The 16,993-nt window shown below is 44.7% G+C and overlaps 1 long non-coding RNA gene across 1 annotated transcript in view; it reads right to left on the bottom strand.

Moving 5' to 3' along the window:
* Positions 1-1,134: 1,134 nt before the first annotated feature.
* The window catches only part of LOC138497995 (uncharacterized), a 233,504-nt gene continuing 217,645 nt past the window's right edge, over positions 1,135-16,993 (bottom strand). The window contains exon 4 of the long non-coding RNA XR_011278682.1: positions 1,135-2,269. This is a non-coding gene — a long non-coding RNA (uncharacterized lncRNA). The remainder of the gene's footprint in view (positions 2,270-16,993) is intronic.

Below are 16,993 nucleotides of genomic sequence, written 5' to 3'. Positions count from 1 at the left end.
GAAAACATAAGGTGGCCTTTTTCAGGGGTATTATTTAGACTGGCCACCCTCGTTCTGAACCCACGTGAGTAATTTTATGATTTCAGGCCATAGGTTGAGACAGAAATGGTTTTGTGTTTAGAAATACTTCTTCCCAAGAAATACCGCTAGTGGTTTGCATACTACTCATCCCTCAGCCCACCCCTCACGTGTGTGATCACAGTTCCATTTATTTGCAATTGATCTCTTTCCCAACACCCTGGTACTTCCTTTCCATTTTTGTCATTAAACTGGAGCATCCTATTTTCTTCTCTTTGAATCCCTGCTTCATTTGTTTCGGACGGCAAATATCTTAACACTGTGTGCTGTGTTTTAGTTTTGACCATCATTTTCATCTCTTGTATATATGGTCTTTCCATGTGCTTTTTTACCCATACGAGTGAGGCGGTGTGGCCTTGGAATTTTCCCCTCGTCAGGCATACCGGGAGATGCACTTTGTGTGTTGGTACTTGTGCTGATACCATAAATTGTTACTGTCTTGGGCAGAATTAGCTACATACAAGTTCATATCCCCCAAAGGCATTCATCATGTTTCGCTTAAGTCTTTTGATTTGCTTAGTGACCATAGACAATTCTTGGGTAGTACTCTCATTTGTCACAGTAATAGGGGTCACATTGCTGTAGATGGGTTTTTATACAATATACAGGGATAACTTCTGTAATCCTATGAGGATAATAAGATACAGACTGTAGAATATAAAGAAAGCATCATTAAGCATTACTGCCACCGCATCCCCCTTTTGCAGGTCACCAAATGTATTATATTGTCTTTCAGTCAAAAGCTATTTTTTTATGAAATTGAAAAGTCCCATTTCCGTTTTCTTTTACAGAGTCTCTTTTGGTCCTATGAAATGTTAATATTTACAGGCAAAATGTCATCGATATGGCAATGAAAATTCTTTAAAAAAGGAATGGACTTTAGGATTCCTTAACAGCGTGATGAGGGTTGTGTTTCTCAATCTGAATGTCGGGTACGTGTCCACAATGTAAGTAAAGAGCATAAACAATATTTGGAAGTAGGATGGCAGACCCATCACTCTCACATCAGATGTTACAAATTTTGAGGCGAGACCTTCTTGCTGACTAGGTTTGTGAGTTTGTAAATTTTGAATTTATTCAGGGTATGAATTCATATGATTTAGCTGACATGTGTTATGACCTTAGAGGTCATTTTCAAGGCTAAAAATTATAATCAGTTACATAAAACCAGTTTATGTCACCCATATGTGTAATACCCCAGGTGAGTGCACAATGTCCGGTGTGGCACAATAAGTGATTACATAAAACAAAAGAAAAAAGTTGGTTAAAAGCGGTGGGTACATAGAGGCAAAGGTAAAAATGAACACAGACAGGACAAACAGGGAGGGAGAAGGGAGAGAGAGTAGATGGGCAATGATTAGGCAGCACGATCAGAGAGCTATGGACTAGGATCAGAGAGCACCTAAACCTGCTGGGATTACAGGACACCAAATGTCCCCTTGCCCAACACAGGCAGACTCAACATCAGATGGATGACAACATGAACATCTTTTGAAAGTATCGACCTTGTACCGCCCAGTATAGTGGGCCGAGTCATAGAACTACACCTATGCCAGAAAGAAGCGAGACTCATACTAACACAGACCTGTGACCAATGGCCTGACTAAAGAACACAAATTGAATCTGTTCATTTGAACTTCTCACTCCTGACTGCTGTCAGTATGTAAATGTAGATATATGCGACTGTTCATCGCTACTGTATATACTCTTTTAATATCAGCTGCAATTGAGAAACCCCCCCCAAAATATTGCAGCATTGTACAAATTGCCTGGTGGCAGGTAGGATGTTTCAAAGGAGATGTAGACAAAATCAATTCTATTAGCAGTAATGCAAACAACGATTATTTCTCTTATGCCTACGGCTGTTGATTGGCTCGGGTGGTAGACCTCGTCTGGATACATGACGTCTCTTCTTCACTTTTGGATTCAGGGAGTTGCGGCATGGGGGGCTCTCATTTATAGGTCACCTATGTGCAGCAGCCAGCCTGCCTATCTTGCACCTTCATCGTTATGGGGTCAGTTCCTCCATGACAAATGGCTTCTCGAAGCGTTCCTTGTTCCACATCCTCATAAAAATCTTAATCAGTATTTCGTTCCCCAGATACAACAATGGGGGTTTTAGTGCAGTTGTAGAATCACTTTGTTTGTTGTCTTCATCAATCTTCTTCGCCCTCTCCTGCTGGGCATGAAGCTGTTGAGACATAAAACACTCACTGTCATAGCAGTCAAATAATCATGCATTTCACTTCCAAGTACGCTTGACATGCTATGGGCAACAGTTTGTTCTCGAGTAGGAGGAGCACGAGGTACACGCATGCAGCATCTTATCACCAGCTTATGAGGCAGCTTGCTAGGAGTCGGAGACACATTTGTGCCTAGTGTCGTGCAGTTTGGATTCTCTGCCTTGATACCGGCATCGTTAAGACATTTGGAAGAGGTGGCAGTCGTTTGGTAAACTCTTCACTTACAAATTCTTCACTGAGGGGTAGATGGGTTCCTATCATTCTACAACTGGATAAAATTCACTCCCTGATTGTCTGCCACCTCGCTGTTGATTGTACGTGAGTAGAAGATACCCCATGTGGCTTGGGTTTTAAGCAGGGCAGCTTGCTGCGAGTAACAAAAATGCCTGACTTTCGACAACCCATTGGGCCCTGAATTTGAGAATTCCTCTGTCTTTGAGCTCCACACTCTGGGGGTCCTGATGAAGGTGGTTTATCTCATAATTCCGCCGAAACATCCACTATAGGCACAAATATGTCTTGGATCTAGCATCTATGGAAAATAAGAAATGCAATACACAATAATGACCAATTGTGCCCAAATTGTCGATGGGTGCATGATCCAAAGTGCACTTTGAAATCAATGTGGGAGCTAAGCCAATTCAATGAACATAATAGAGATGTACTCTACATAAACATATCGAGGGATTGAATGTAAATTATAAAACATTGAGATCTATGTTAATGCTGTATCAATTGTGATAACATGAAAACACATTTGTGTTAAAGGTGCGATTATGGACGTAAAACTGGGATTTGCATATTAGTCATCAATCTACTTGAACATGAAATGATGGTGTGTTGAGTATTTGTCTACCTGTATTAGAGTGTTTTCCTACGGGACTGTTTTAAGCTTTTTTATATTTAATAGCTGTATATTTTTCTAATGCAATACTGATTGTAATAAATTCGTTTTTTTGATTCATTCAATATATGACGCATGAAGATTTAGTAATTACATTTTCAAATTGATAGCAGTGCTATTAATTAATCTGGGTAAAGCAATAGCTTACATAGAATTAAATACCTAAAGGTTTATTTTTATCAAGCCTGTTGTGAACAAATCTTGTGTATATGCTTTAGTATTCTCCAGTTCCCAACAGTGATGGAGTTTTCTATCATGTGTACACCTGCTTGTGAGAAGTCAGGTGATGGTCTCAGCTGGGCTGATTATGTAATGCAAAGGGCTAAGGGTAGGCAATGGAGCCATTTTTTTTCAGTCACGTTTAACTTAGCAATGCATCCCTTGATGAGGCCATTGATCCACTTACAAACCCTGTTTGCCTGTGGGTGATAAGCAGAAGAGAATTTGTGCTTAATACCCAATAGGATTGTGATGTGCTCAAAAAGACCAGAGGACTTCACACACTCCCCACCTTTGGAAGACCTCACATATGTGGAACTTTGAAGCACATGTGGCTTCAGGATGTGTGTATGGACTGGGGTCAACCCATCGGGGAAAAAGGACATACGACTACTAGCATGTATCTGTAGCAGTTACAAACCTGGAGCATAGCTACATAATCGATATGAAAATTCTGAAAGGGTCTCACTGTCCACAGTGGGTGCCCTGCAGAGTATTGCACGAAAGACTAGACAATTCACAATAGAAGTGGCAACATGATCCAACAGTTTAGGCACAAACCATTCTTCCGAGATCAAAACTGCAAGACTTTCTCGTGTTGTATGAACTGGCTGGTGGAGTTGGTTTAATGCTACATTAAGTAATCCAAGGGGCATAACCAATCTCCCAGTGCTGTCCTGCCACCATATTGCATATGTGGGAGACAATGGACACCCCCTCCTCTTCTGCAACTCATGTCCTTGTGGTGCGCTCATCCCTGTAACTCGATAATTTGGGCTATGTGCAGTACATTGAAGCCTACCTTCATTACCATGTTTCAGGTTTGTGACGTTTATTTGGAGCAGTATCAAACTCGGTTATTTCAGGAACATGTGCTGCTTTTTTTACTTCTAGGTCAGTGGCCTCGTTGCAGCGGGAGACTAAATCTGTACATTTAGTATGGGCTGCTCACTTCACCACGGCGATGGATGATGGGAGCTGTAGTGTGCTTACCAGCCTGTCCAATAGTGGCGCATGTTGCACCGGTGTGGCGTCTCCACATAAGCCTGGCATTTTCCAACATGAAAGTCCTGCGTCTACTGGTGATGTCAGAATACACTGTAACTTCCTGTTACAGTTCGTATGGTTCACATTAATAGAACCCTGAGCCAGTAAGTAGATTGTTTGGATTATAAAGTAAACCCAATTATTTATTTAATAAATATTTGTTTTCTTCTAGGTATTTTGTTTTGAAACAAGGACAAAAGGATACGGTTTCTCTGGAACCTCTTCAGCTTCCAACCGGACTTGGCTTAAGGTAATTCAGGTAAGAGTCAATTTAGTTCTTAAAAATGTATTCTCTCTCGTCTCTAGACTTCTTTTCCTTCTGTGTGGCTTTAATTTTTATAGTCTTGAAGAATAACTTTCTTCTCTAGTTGTTTCTTTCTGTTCCCTTCTTTATCTTTTCTTTCTTTATTTTCTTATTGTCTAATCTCTTCAGCCTTGTTCTCTGCTGTCAGTCCTTGTTATTTACTCAACTAGATTTCACAGTTGGGCATTGTTATAACTGGGAACATTTCTTGACACACTCTCCTTTCCCAGATGCTATTGAGCACTTTCAATGTAGACTCTCTCCCTTTAATTTTTTTAGCCACATGTATAACAGCCTCTGTATTAAGTCTCTTCAAATTCTTTTCTTTATATTGGTCTCACACTCCTTGTTTTATGCCAGGTTATTATCTTTTAACAATCAGAGTATTCTTGTGGCCACATAGCGCAACGGCGCTATGTAAATAACTCACAGCGCAACAGCGCTTCTGTTCCAATGTTCTAGGGGGCCAACGTTCGCCTCTTCACTCTAACTTTTCTCTACACAAAAAGCGCAACAGCGCTACTTTATCGCGCAACGGCGCTACTTTATCTCAACTGTAATGCGCCTCAGTATTAGTCTGAGCTTGGTCTCATAAACGTTGGTCTGTTAGGCAAATCCGCGTTTCTCCTCATTCATTTAAACGCGAGCATTTGCTTACCCGGTTTGAATGAGCGTTGTTCGCCTTCATGCAACGGCACTGCCCTTCGCCCCTGGCGATAACGATCGCCTCCTTCATCTGACGCGCTTCCTCACTTTATTTCCTCCAACGGTCCTGCTCGCAGCTTAGACTGTCAACCTGGCGTCTGTAATCTCTGCCTTTCCGGAACGATAACGATCGTCCGGAATTTTCTCTCTCCTTCTTCTCTCTTACTTTTCTTGACACCCCGAGCTGCGTAGACCACGGACTTCAGCTGATCCAGCCCCGTACGTCAGTAGGCCCAGCTGTAACCGTCGTCCTCCTCCTCCTCCGTTCCCTAGACAACCAGCAAAAATAAACAACAGCGTCAGACCTCTGTGATTCGCTGTAATCACTGTCCATTACCTTGTCTCCGGCGGACATCTGCAGTTAACCCTTGACAGCCCGGCTTGTCTGGTTTGTCATTACATTGCCAGAGCCAGCGCCTCATTGTAGATCTCCTGCACATTTCCCATTGGATTCATCACACTTCCTCATCCTCATGCGTCTCGAGTGCCAAAATAAGCACTACCAATTCTGCTGCTTGTGCTGAAAAAAAAGACAAAAGCAATCTTGCACTTGCTACTGTCTCAAAGTCGCTATTTTGTTTTACTTTTACCACTTCAAGATTCGCCTGTGCTCTGGTCAATAGTCGATGACCCGTCAATAAAGAGGGCTCCCCCCCAGGGCATTTTCTTTAACATTTGATATGTCATCATGACATTTGGTATATTTACTGCAATCCCAGGGCATTTTCTTTAATATGTGGTATGTCATCGTGCTATTTGCTATATTTGGTGCAATCATGCACATATTCTCCCTCTTCTATTGGCTCTGCTATAAATCTTGCTGGGTTTACTAGTCTGCACCTGACAATTTTGATCTCTGGATATGATATAATCACCTCATACCCAAAAGCTCTTTGTGTGGTTAATGTACTTTTAGGCTTTTCAAGAATGGCAAACAGGGCATGCTCAATATGTAATGTTACTGTACATCCTATCGTAATACTGACAGATTTATCAATGGCAAAACTGCTACTGTCAATGATTGTTCACATGGATAATTACCTCTCCTTACCAGATCTAGAATTAGGCTGTAAAATGCTAGTGGTATGTGTCCCAGTGTACTTTTCTGGGTGAGGACTGCTGTCATTACTACAATGGAATGGGAGAAAAGGAATAATTCTGCACTGTAATCAGGGATCCCTATCACGGGTGCTGTGCATATTGCCATTTTTAACTCGACAAATGCCTCTATCATTTCATCTGTCGAGGCTATGTCACTGTCATCCTTCTGTGCTCCCTCAGTCCTTTTAAGAGGGGTCCGGCACATGTACTGTAGTCGAAGACCCATGCCCTGCAGTAGTTGCATAGACACAGAAATTGTTGCATTTCCCTCACAGTTTTTGGTCTGGCTGTTGTCATAATTGCTTCTGCTCTCTCAGGGGTAGCCTTTCTTCCTTCTTGAGATATTAGCTGACCTTTGTATAGGTTTTCTTCCTGGCAATATTGTAATTTCTCCTTGTCTACTTTATACTCCATCTCTGCTAAAACTGTCATCAACTGTATCAAGTCTTTTCTGCACTTTTCTTCTGACTAACTGCACACCAAAATGTCATCATGCATATTGTATAACTATGCCATCAAGAAGTACATTTACTAGATCTACCTCGAGCACTAGGTTGAAGATTGAGGGGTACTCACAGTGCCTGTGAGGTAATCCTGCATGTTTCCACTTTTTTCCACAATAGGAAAACAAAGTCAAGTTTTGTGACTCCTTGTGAAGTGGGATTGAAAAGAGGGCATTCTTTAAATCAATCACTGTGAAATATTTGGTTTTGGACATAATATTGCACATTTTGGCAGGGTTCAGAACCACAACAAGAATGTTGTTCAGTGGGCGTCAATCCTGAATAAATCTCCAGGACCCTCCTGACCCCCATGGATTGTTTTACTGGATACACTGCCATATTACATGGGGATTCTGATGGCACAAATATCCCTTGTTGCACTATAGTGGAAATAGTATCACAGATACCCTCATCTGCTTCTCTCGACATTGGATAGTGTTTTACTTGTGGCAAAATAGCACCTTGCTTCAATTTAATTTTAACTACATATACTCCTTTTAAAAGGCCAACATCATATGGACTGCTAGTCCACAATATGCTCGGTGCCTGTGCCAAATCTTCCTAAAGAAAGGACAGTGACCTCTTTATTAATGACATTCTCTGCAACACTTCTCTGTTTTTGATGTTCAACCAATAGGTGAGGCTTATGAAAAATACTACATCGTCATCTGAGTCATCATCTGTAAACAAGTCTTCAACTGTCAAGTCGGTCATTCTGTGCCCCTCATCAGGAGCTATCACTGTTCTTCACTTTCACTGAGTCTTCTCTCACTACTGCTGCTTCTAGCTCTTTTAGAATCACTTGCCCTTCTTCTTCATCCGTGGGTACTTCTGGTCTGAACAAAAATTCTGTGGGTAGCCACAACACTTTGCCCTTATTCTGGGAAGCCGTGTTATTACTATGAGTGCTCCATAAAGGAATACTACTAGGTCTAGTGGCAAACCTCGCTCTGCTGTTTGGCCATAGAATGCTACATACATTCTTGTGCATTTACAGAATGAATCCCTGGAGTGGAACATATTATCGACTGGTCAGTGAAGGATATTGTCATGTTGAGTTTGCCCATTAAATCTCTCCCCAATATGATAACTGGTGTCTTGCAGGAGTCCAATAGTGGCAAGGAAAGATCATATTTTCTTATAGCAATAGATAAGTCGCCAGTAAAAGGAACCATACTTGTTGCCCCAGAAAAACCTTTTGCATTCATGGCAATGCCTGAAAATGGGTACTTCCCCTCCCTAATGCAGGACTTAGTCGCCCCCATATCAACAAGGAATGAACATGTTTTGTCACTTATGGTCAACCCCGACCCTCGGTTCCTCTTATGAGTCTGGTGCAAATGATAGGATGGAACGCATCAGGTCTCTCTGTGGGCTGTCCTATTGTTGGTATAGGTTCATCCCAGGATTCTGTGCAGAGAACACGATAAGTTTGAAGGTTTATACCATGTCAGTGACGGCGTCCAGAGAGCGCAGAGATTGAGTGAATTATAATGTGACGACCTGAATGCAATTCCTCAGCATTTCCCATGTTTCCAACTACATACAAAGAAGGAGTTATCTTTGACTACCTCCCTCTACATTGCTATTAGGCTCAAGAAGAAGAGGATTCTACCTCGAAACGTGTCAGCCAAGCACATTGATTTTACGTATTCCTTTCCATCTTTTTCCCTTCCTTTTGCATTTGATGCCGTTATACTCATAACCAATTGTAACAAGAAAAACATGTTTGCTTTGTTTCTTCTAAATGAAATACTTGTACCACTTCTAAATGAAGATTATCATTGACTCTAATTGAACGTGTTCTTTATGAGAAATTCCATTATGAATTACTGAATGTCTTGTTGACAACATTTCAAAGTGTGCAGGGGGCGGGAGGGCTCCCAATTTGGATCCTCTTACTACTCCTAATAGGTTCATCCCTGTACCAGTGAAAATATTCCCTCCCACCAGGGTCACGCCCCCTATCCTGGGTATAGGAGCCTGGGCTCCGCATTTGTGTTCCATGAGGTCATTGTGTTCTGTTGTGCAGGTGCTTGTGGTTGCATCTGTATTTTCTGTGTCTGCACGGGCAGTGGCGTAACACAAAATGTGGGGGCCCCCCTGTGACCCATGCTGAGGGGGCCCCACCCAACTCAGCAACAATTCACTGGTCGCGCCACACTCTGGACTGGCCTATATTGTCACACTTCTGCAATACACAGAAACGTGCTGCTGAGGGGGTATGCCACACACTGCACTAGGAGAAAGATATAAATATGTGTTTGGATGCAATGTAAAGAACAGTTTCTGAGAAAAATTGGCTATGAAGCCACATTGCTTGCAATTGTTTGGTAGGGTAACACCAATCCAATACATGTAAGTCACCAACAGTGCACACAAACATTAATGCTTTGCTATTAAAAATGCCATGCCACAATGAAATCATGTCCAACTGGCTGTACAATGTAGACCAGTGTAGACACGTAATAATATTACAGTAAAGCAAGCCAGGCCACATTTAGACATACCTAGACTGGTGGCACCAAAATGCCAGTCGAAGCAATAACAGTCATCAAGAAGAGAGCACACATTAAAATCTGCAAGGAACTGGTCAATTCTATTGCGGTCTCTACCTCTCCTGTTCCGTCCAAGGCCCTCTGTACGGCTCTGGCCTCTCACTTCTCTGCTAAATCTCAGGACATCCTGTCCTCTATCTCCTCTTCCTCTCCCTCTTCCGCTCTTGGCCCTCTTTGGCCATTGCTACCTCTCCTCTGCCTTTTTCCTCTTTCTCTCTGACAACACCTGGCAAGGTTTCTAGACAAGTTGGATCTATGAAAGCATTGTCCAAACAGGTGCTCCCCTGCATCTCCGGAATCATCAAGGACCATATTGACACCCTCGCTCCAGCCTTGGCCAATTTCTGTAATCACTCTTTAGCCACTGGAACGTTCCCCTCTCCGCTTAAGCACTCCCTTGTGCACCCACTGCTCAAGAAGCCGTCTGCTGATCCTACCTGCCTGACAAAGTATTGCTCAATCTCCATCACCCCTTTCTTGGGCAAACTCTTGGAAAAGCTTGCCATCTCTCAGCTTACTGTCCACACTGAATCTGTTGGTTGTCTCCATGACCATCAGTTTGGCTTTAGAGCTGCCAGAGGCATGGAAACTGCTCTCCTGAACACCCATGAAGATCTGCTCTCTAACCTTGATTCCAGCATTCCTTCTGTCCTCATCCTCTTTCTTTCCTCTGCTATCGACACAGTCAACCACGCAATCCTGATCAATCGACTCTGTGAGAACCTGGGAATCACGGATCAGGGCCTGGAGTGACTGACCTCCTTCTACTTGGACCGCCCACCCACCCAGGTCCAACCTGGTCCCATTTTCTTTGCCACCTCTCTCTACCTGTGGCGTTCCCCAGGGCTCTATACTCTCACCCTGGTTTTTCAACCTCTACTTGGCTGCTTTGGCCCACCTGATCTCTACCTTCTCCTCTAACTTTCAGTGTTATGTGGATGACTCAGCTTTCCTTCAGGCTCCCCTCAGCCTCCTCTCCTTTCTCGCTTATTCCTGACTGTCTATCCGCGATTCAGGATTGGTGGGCCTCCAAAGATCTCAGCCTTAATACCAGTAAGACGGAGATCCTTCTCCTTGGGACCCCGGCAGCTGCTTTCCCTCTCTCACTCTGGCCGTACGCTTTGGGCTCTTTTCCTGCACCTTCCTGCAAGGCAAAAAACCTTGGTGTCATCTTCTATGCCACTCTCTATTTCTCTCCTCACATCTCGGATGTCGCCAAGAAGTTCCACTACCAGCTGCTCCTCCTCAAAGGGACTCTTCCTTTTCTCACTTTCCACCAGAAGCTCACTGTCTCCAGAGCTGTGGTTCTCTCTAGGCTGGACTACTCCAACAGCATCTTTCTCAATCTGACTTTCTCTACTCTCCGTCATCTGCAACTAATCCAGAACATGACTGCAAGACTTACCCTTGGCCTCAAGCCAAGGCATCGTATCTCTCCAGCCCTGTAATCTCTCCAGTGACTCCCGGTGGCTGCAAGGATGAAGTTCAAGACCCTTTGCATTGTCCACAAGGCTTTCTGTGGCCGGGGCCCACACTACATCCAACCCTCTCTTCCAAAATACCTTCCTTCTCGAGTCCTTCGCTCAGCTACCTCCAACTCTCTAAGGGTTAGACGCTTCTCCAGGCAGAGAGTGGGGGGTAGATCTCTCTTCTCTGCTGGTGCCTCCCTCTGGAATGTCCTCCCTGCCCCTTCAAACTTGAGCCGGACCATCTGAAGTTTCGAAAGCAGCTCAAAACTTGTTCTCCTCTGCTTTCTCGCAATGACACAAGGCCTAGTGAGATCGTTTGTCTTGTCCTCTCTCTATCTTCCCTCCCTTGTCTTGTAGCGCAAAGAAACACTTGTATACAGGCGCGTTATAAATTACTTATATCATATCATTTTTATCACAGATGCCCAGAAGAATAAACAATACCGCAGTAAGAAATGGCTAAACTGGCAGCACCCAAATGCCAATCTAGCCAGGTAATTACACTTAGCAGGACTGCTTTATCAGAATTTCCCAGTTAAAAGAAAGTCATACCAAACTGAGGAATGACTAGACTGCCTGCACCAAAATCTCTCCCTAGCCACTTATACCACATATCATGCCTGCTTACCCTGGACATGTTAATGTTAAAGGTATTTATATAGCGCACTGTCACCAACGGAGTTGGTCTCCAAGCGCTCAGGCGGATCTGTAAACAAAAAGGTGGGGGGAGGGTTGGTTAGTGTCTGAAGAGGGCGTAGGAAATTGCGAGGTGGTGTACTGTTGGTAGCTTCAGTTCGTTTTTCACCGTGCGCTGAGCTTGGGTTTGCAAATAGGATCGAAGCAGGTCCTCGTGTGCTGTTGTGGTGATCTATGTGTTGAATGTTTGTTGTTGCGTCCGTGCGGTTTGCTGTGAGAGAGGTGGTTGTTTGGGTTTTTGTGCGAATTAAGTATGCAGAAATTTGAGGTTTTGGTTAGTGGGTTGTATGTCTCACAATCCCTGTAGAAACTATGAGAAAATGAAAAGGTAATTGTGAAAAGAGAGGCAGGCTCCAGCCCGGCGCAGGAAAGCCTGCTGAGCTGAAGCATATTAAAAGGGGGAAGGGAACGCCCACAAAGAGAAAGAAAGGCTGAAGCCCGGCGGAGGGAAGCCTTTGCTAAACTGTGAGAAAGTGAAAAGCTAATAGTGAAAAGAGAGGTAGGCTGGGGCCCGGCGGAGGGAGGCATGATTTGAATTGTGACAAAGTAAAACTCAAGAGGAAAACTGTGTATTTGTGGCAAGGCGAACAAAGCCTAAAGAACTGATTGAACTGCCAAAAAGCTTGAAGCCCAAGCCTGAACTGTTGAATTGTACCAGTAAGACAAAGTGTGCAAGACTGATAGAACTGATAGAACTGTGCCATCCACCCATCCCTTTAAGAAACTCTCAAGACCCTGTGCTGCTGAAAGTGGAGAAGGGAATTGTTACCTAAACCATTCTGACATTTCTTTTTAGACACCACACATTTGTCATTTGAGAAGGAGGGCAAGGTTAGTTTTTTTTGTAGTATAGGCCTTTTTCTGATGTTTATGGTTTACTATAAACCTTTTAAATACAATACATTCTTGTTCCAATTAAAAGAGAACATTATCAAAGCTTCCTAGTCCAACTAAAAGAAATACTTTTCATAATATTAAAGTTACAAGCGTCCTCCTTCATCCCTGTGCGATCGTGTTCCTCCTTACAAGGTCTCATCGGATTCTTCTACCAGAGCACTATTCAGAACTTCTACCAAGAATTGAATTGAGGCTAGGATCAGACTCATGTCTTCCCCAATCGCAAGTCTGTTCCACCATTCTCGAGCCGTTAGGGACTGAACCTGTTTTACAAAATGCTCCAAGAATCTAGTTCTTGTGCCTCTGAGTTTCCTGCACACCACCATCAAATGGTATGAAAATTCTGTAGCGTCTTTTTCCTCACCGAATCTAAATGTTGCCCCGGAATTTAGACCACTTGTTCCGCATTTGCAATAGTACTCTAGTAGGGAGGGCATTCAATTGGAACCTCATGAATAGGTTACGGGAGTGACTGGAGGGAAATTTGATCATAAACAAATTACCTCCACGTCCCTCTTCCTTGCCCCAGAGCTTACGTATGAAGCTCCTTGCCTCATAGGTAAGTACTGGGATGAGTTAGAGTGAGACTAGGAGTAAAGAAAGATTACAGGTTGCTAAATCAGGCATTACCTCCATGTACCTCTACCTCATCTCAGTACTTGTGTATGAGGCAGGGTGCCTCATACACAAGTACTGCCACATACATAAGTACTGGGACAAGGAAGAATAGGGTTAGGGGTAATCAAGGCATTAAACACAAGTAGTGGCGCAACACCATTGAGTTGACTGGGCTTCAGCAGCCCCTCCTGAAATTTTGGGCTATGTTGACTCGACCTGGCTGACTTTTAGAGCAGTTGCCGGACAGAACAGGACACAGATGTTAAACGGCACCTGGGTTTTCCTGTTAATAAGGGTCCAGCAATTACCGACGTAAAGCATTTCACTGTTAGTACCTGCATTCAAATGCCACATTTTTTAGGCAATTGAAATCGCGATGTGGGTCTAGTACTTGCATGCCAGGGGAGTGAGGGAATAGGAGACTTAAAGGAGAGAGTTAACTGCTTGTAACACTTACGGTGCACTAGAATAGTCTCATTAAAATGCGTAAAGAAGTTAGATGCCCCCACACAAATAACTTTGCCCCTCCCCACCGCCCGGAAAGTTAGCGCCTCTCCCAACATTTGAAGGGTTAGCCACCTGAAATGTAGGTTTTGTTGTGCCCCTGTACACAAGCACACACACCATTCACCACCCAGCCATCCATACATTTAAGTGTGCACCCTTTTACCATGCAGGCACACCCAGGAAGCCATCCATACATTAAAGTGAGCACCCTTTCTCTTTACAGGAACACTCAGGCAGGCACCGGTACATTCAAGTGTACACCCTTTCACCATACGGGCACACACCCAGACACCCACCCATACATTTAAGTGTGCACCCTTTCACCATACGCTCACACACGCACACGTCATGGGGTTGAGGGGAGCCCTATTACTTCAAAAAGAAATTGGGGCTCATTACGGATCCAGCGGTAACCATGCTGGTGCTACCAGCGGGATGCCGCCGGGCCTGTAACAAATTACTGGCGCCTGACTTCCCGATGCAACCGGGCTATTCCAAGTCCGGCAGCCAGGAAGTCAGGCGCCGGTAATTTCGGTAGTCCCCTTTCCCATGGAGTCCTATGGGACACAGAAGCACCGGCACCATTGTTAACGGTGCTTCCGTGATAGGTCTGCCTACCGTGGCCGCTGTGCCCGGCAGGGTCAGACCTATCGGTCATGGCGGCCCCAGCAGGTAGACCTGTAATATGCAGGTTCGAAAGCAACGGTGCTGGTAAACTTACCAGCACCGTTGTTTCCAGACTGGCATGGTCAGAATGATTCCCATTGTTTCTTTTTGAAGTCACTCTAACTTCATTAAGAAATTATTCAGTTAAGGACCGAACCATAACGTAAATAATTTCTTTATGAATGCAGAGTGACTTCAAAAATAAACTATTTATTTTTGAAGTCATAGGACTTCCCCAACCCATGATATGGAGGCCTCCAGCCTAGGGTCTTCCATGTCATGGGGTGGGAGAGCCCTCGGGCATCAAAAAGAAAGTTTCTGTTGTAGTCACTCTGCCTTCATAAAGAAATGATTTCTGTTGCAGAAATCTATTTTGTTTTTTTTTTCAAGTGGGGCCCCCTCCCATGACATGTGCTGGTGGGGCCCCTGTTCCTTCCGCCAGTGTGCATGGGGGCTTGTTGTGTTTCCATTGGTGTTTGTTGCACTGGCAGTAGCATTCCCTGTTGTGAAGGTTACATTTGTGGCAAATGTGGCTGATACTGCGTGGGATCCTGGACATAATATTCAGGTGGCTCTGTACTATACGGTGGAGGATAAGCAATTCCCCCCTCTTAGGTCCTGCCACTGTTGCTGCATCCCTCACCTACTTCTACATGCTTGGGAAATGTGCCCCATCTTCCCACACGTCGAACACTGTTGAGGGTGTTCTCCAAACCTAAGCTGTCCCTGAAATCTGAATCCTGTACCTTTGGGTGCACTCTCTCTTCCCTGTGGCCAGTAATGGTATTCTCTTCTTCCTACAGTGTTCCCACTACCTATTGGTGGTGCATGCTGTACATCTGACACAGTTACCCGCTCTCCACTGGCCAATACTGCTCCTTTCACTGAGAACGTTGATAGTTTTTTTCTGAATTTACTGTGCTTCCTCCAACTTTGTTTCCTCTTTCAGCCAACAATGGAGAACTATATTCAACTGAATCTCTGGCCATGGTTTCTCTTAAATTCCCACCATCTTTTTCAATTGTCTCTGTACTGGCTCAGGCAATCCCAGGCACAATATATGATAAAAATAGATAATAATAGATATCGTTGAGACCACCAGGGGCCGCAGATGTGATGGTGCCTAAACCATCGTCTCCCTCTCTGGGCTAGAAACAGGCCCGAAAATATGCTAAGGAATTGTTCCATTCGTCCGAATAAACCAGCACGGTGCACTGGCTTCCAGCAGCGCACCCGAGGACGGTACTTTTACTAAAAATTGCAGCATGAATTCAACAAAATCTCTGTTGCAACACTGCTCCTCCCCCACGCGAGGAGCACTGAGTGATTGAGGTTGTGGTGAGCCCAAGCCCAGTGGAACCGAAGTCCTCGGCATCGCCTCCACGGAGGCAGCAACCGCGGCAGCCCCTCACTGCGCTCTGGTGAGAAAATGCAGCGAAATCGGACTCCAAACTGCACAAGAGCCTGGCAGCACTGTAATGGCCGCGGCATCACCGCACCAGCCTGCTGGAGCCCCAAGGCGCTTTGGAAAACCTTGGGAAGCTCATACTCCTCAGTAAGCTGCTGCGCCGTTACAGAGTTCCCACAGGCGCGTAGCTTATAATAGTGGAGGACACTTACATATTGGGACCGGGAAAAGCGCAGGAGGCGCTAGGCAAGCTGCTGCTTTTGCATCTCGCCAGCACCAGTGCAAAAAGGTTGGGAGCACAACAACCAAGTGCGGAGGCCGGTCTTATCTTACGGGTTTACCAGCCCGCTGCATCTAAACCAGCCAATGGAGTGGCAACCTAGGGACTGCAGGGGATACAGGGAGAGATCCAGATTAGCGCCAACCTCCCACCAGCATCAAAAGCAGTCACAAAAGTTCTCCAAGTGGGTAAAACAACCCAACAAGCCACCTCCGAGTAATTAACACAACACCTGCCTAGAAGTCTCTGCAGGCCCGTTTACGCTAGCAAAAGAGATCCAGGTGAGCCTGATCCATCTTGCACACGTGGCGCTCTCCTTACAAAGTGAACAGACTAAAATGAAGCTTGCTAACCCCCAGTGATAGCAAGACAAAAAGGAGGAGAAAACACCAATTGTTAACCCCACTACAAAGGGGTCTAGAGAGATGCAGCATTGGGAAACAAGGTGAAGCATCGCTCCACTGAAGAACCAACCGTGAAGTGTGGACGTGCCCTCTCCCTTTTTCGTTTTGGGGGTAGGCCGACCGAGCGCATATCGGAAAAAAAATCGCCCGAGCTAGGCTTTCTTAGCCCCTATTACAGAGTCAGTGCACTCCAAGCCTAGCAAGAGGGAAAGTCTGTATACGTGCATGCTCGCAACACTGCGCAAGTTCTCGCGGACAGGGATAGCCATGGAACTGGACGAAGGCCAGAGCTCTTCCGAGATCCCAGGAAATGACCTTGATAGCGCCACAAAATCGGACATAAGGCTCCTACTAGGCGAAATCAGATCAATCAAATCCAGCCTCAC

Source organism: Ambystoma mexicanum, chromosome 5q (genome assembly GCF_040938575.1).
Source record: "Ambystoma mexicanum isolate Mex_15411 chromosome 5q, UKY_AmexF1_1, whole genome shotgun sequence".
In the NCBI taxonomy this organism is placed as follows: domain Eukaryota; kingdom Metazoa; phylum Chordata; class Amphibia; order Caudata; family Ambystomatidae; genus Ambystoma; species Ambystoma mexicanum.
The sequence above is the reverse complement of the archived record's forward strand: the minus strand, read 5'-3'. Positions and strand labels throughout refer to the sequence as shown.